At 45.1% G+C, this 3,132-nt stretch overlaps 1 pseudogene; it reads right to left on the reverse strand.

Moving 5' to 3' along the window:
- Positions 1-2,445: 2,445 nt before the first annotated feature.
- Positions 2,446-2,903, reverse strand: LOC141141208 (eukaryotic translation initiation factor 5A-1-like; annotated as a pseudogene).
- Between the last annotated feature and the right edge of the window lie 229 nt (positions 2,904-3,132).

Genomic DNA, 3,132 nt, shown 5'->3' on the forward strand with positions numbered 1-3,132 from the left:
GGACCTGAATGATGGCAGAACAGGTCTCTGGGATAATGATCCCCAGAGCCTGGGGGAGATGCCTGTCGAGAACTTCAAGTCCTGCAGGCTTCTCCCCGTCGCCAAGTACCGCAGTGTGGCGACTAACCTCTGCTCCGGAGTGATGGCTTGTCTCATGCAGGTATCCTGCCTGCTAATATAAGGGGTCAGCAAAGCCAACAAACGGTGAAATACTGGGTCCGTCATCCTGAGAAAGTTCCTAAAATCATCAGGATTATTCTTACGGATCTCACAGAGCAAAGGCATATGACAGAACTGGTCACGCTGGAGCAACCAATTCTTGGTCCATGAACTCCTCCCCACCCTGTTCATGGACTGGACTTGTGTCAAGGTCAGGACCCCAACACCAAGCCCCCGCACAGCACGAACTCTACGAGGAGTATGTATACGCAACATGGCTAGAAAACGGTTGGCTGCTCAGAACGAAGTAACAGAACGCACTGAAGAACAGCAAGGCCTGTGAAGAGCGACCTGAAAAACAGTAACGAACGAACAAGAACACAATGACTAATAAAAGTCACGCATAGCTTGCTTGCACGCACTGAAGAGCAGATACAAACCCACAAGCACAAACTGAACAGCAGAAAACGATCTGAAAACCACGAGTCTGAAAAAGCGCGAATCGTCTCTCACCAAACTTTTACTAACACAAGATTAGCAAAAGGAGCCCAAAGGGTGCCGCGTTTGGTTCTGAACTGGCCTTTTCTAGTCTCGTTGTACGTGGTTTACGTCACCGCGTTCTTGGCGATCGGAAATTCCGACAACTTTGTGCGACCGTGTGTACGCAAAACAAGTTTGAGCCAACATCTGCCCTTGTCAGGTCTCACAGAGCACAGAGAACTCATGGATCTTTATCAGATGGAGTCAACATTTGCTGTTATCAAATTATTCTTGTTCATCAGTAAGTCTGCTTTGATTAAAGATTATGGGGTCTATGTTTAAATGTATATGTCTTATTGCAGTGATAAGCGTTCCGTCGATCTGGGTGAAAATTGCCATACTTTCTCTGTGTATGGTTCCCGTATTGTCGGTGCTGTCTAGTGGCCAAATTATATTTTTTCCTGATTAAAGTACTGTATTTCTGGGGGGGGCATTTTGGCTACTGGATGGTCCTGGCGATATAGGAATCACACATATAGGGGAGGTGTGGCTTTTTTTGCCCTGATTGTGTGGATGTTTGTCACATCTGCACAACAAACAAGCAGACCTGTAGGTATTCCGATTTATGTAATCCTTTTTTTTGTTTTGTTTTTTTAATTTATTTTTCTACTGTGTAATGCCCAGTACACACGATCGGATTTTCCGACGGAAAATGTGAGATAGGACCTTGTTGTCGGAAATTCTGACCGTGTGTGGGCTCCATCACACATTTTCCATCGGACTTTCCGACACACAAAGTTTGAGAGCTTGCTATAAAATTTTCCGACAACAAAATCCGTTGTTGGAAATTCCGATCGTGTGTACACAAATCCGACGCACAAATTGCCACGCATAAATTAAGAGACGAAAGCTATTGGCTACTGCCCCATTTATAGTCCCGATGTACGTGTTTTACGTCACCGCGTTCAGAACGATCGGATTTTCCGACAATTTTGTGTGACCGTGTGTATGCAAGACAAGTTTGAGCCAACATCCGTCGTAAAAAATCCTAGGATTTTGTTGTCGGAATGTCCGATCAATGTCCGACCGTGTGTACGGGGCATTACAGTTCGGTCACAGACATTGACTCCAGTTTCTGACCATTTGTTCCTTATTTGTTTTGTTGTACATTTTCTGTTTTTAAGGCATATTGCTTTAAGTTTTCTAACTTGACGCTTTGATGTTTTCCTTGGTCTACCAGTACGCTTCCCTTTAACAACCTTTCCATTTGATTTGTATTAACGAAAACCATTATTATGCCAGGGCTGGGCTCAGCCCTTCCTTCTCTGAGCTGGCCGCTCAGCTGTTGGCTAATTGCCAGCTCCTATCTCTCCACAGTTACTCAGCTGTTGATGATATCCTGGTTGTCAGTCCTGCCTACTTAAGCCGTCCAGCCCAGAGGAGCTCTGCCTTCGCCTTGGTCAACATCACAGAAACTCTATCTCTTGCAATCCTGTTCAAGACTTGCTTTGCTCCCTTCTGGCTCCAGATCCTCCAGATTCTGAACTCCACTGCAGAGGTGTTATTTGGGCTTGTGATTTGTAACTTGAGTACTAAAGTTTAAAACTGAATTGATTTTGGAAATTGCCAGTTAGACTGCATAACCAAAATTTAGACTCCAGCAGTATTTGCAAACAAATAAAAAAAAAAACTAATGAGGTTTTTGTGAAAGCCATAGCTTTGGTGACAATCAGAACCAAATTTAAGATCTGTGGTTAACCTTGACCTGAGCAGATTGCTCGAGTCTCTGGATCCTTGTTTATTTGGTCATGGCCTACATTCTTCTTCAATTGCTTGCAAAACTAAGATCATTATCTCATCACCCACTTCATATCTACCCTCTTTCCTTTCCCAGGTCTCCGTCTGGCAGCTTGAGATCATCATGAACATCACCATTGTCACACAGCAGGAACAGGTTTCCCTTAGTTATGCCAATAAGCTGGTAGTCATTTCTTTTTATATTAGCAACATCCATGTTGTGGGTGGATGGACAGATATCTTCATACTTCTTACCAGTGAAGATATCAATACTAACAAGGTGAACCTTGGCATGACCATGCTTGCCAGTCTTGGCAGTTGACATTTCAACAATTTCGCAGGGACACGATTTCAGAACCGCAAACACGTTCTTACACAGGGCAGAGCACTGCATAGGGAAGGTGGCAGAAGCCCCAGCATCTCCAGTGTGGAAATCAATATCATCTGACATATTGGTGGGTGTCTACTTGTAAATGTGCATGTCAGGAGGCTGAACAGGCCCAGGCGCAGTACTACTAGGAGTCATTCGGGCCTGGCCCATTAATAATAAGCGTTAAGATGTCAGTTGTTATGTGGGAGATCGGCCTTGGTGAGAAGCTCCAGGCAGATGACAGCTGTGCTCCGGCTGGTAGATGAGGATCGGCCAGCGGTGTTGTCCCTCCAGCCTCCCCCCCGTAGTGATCCCACGCACACACG

Source organism: Aquarana catesbeiana, linkage group LG04, assembly GCF_042186555.1.
Source record: "Aquarana catesbeiana isolate 2022-GZ linkage group LG04, ASM4218655v1, whole genome shotgun sequence".
NCBI classification, from domain to species: Eukaryota; Metazoa; Chordata; class Amphibia; order Anura; family Ranidae; genus Aquarana; species Aquarana catesbeiana.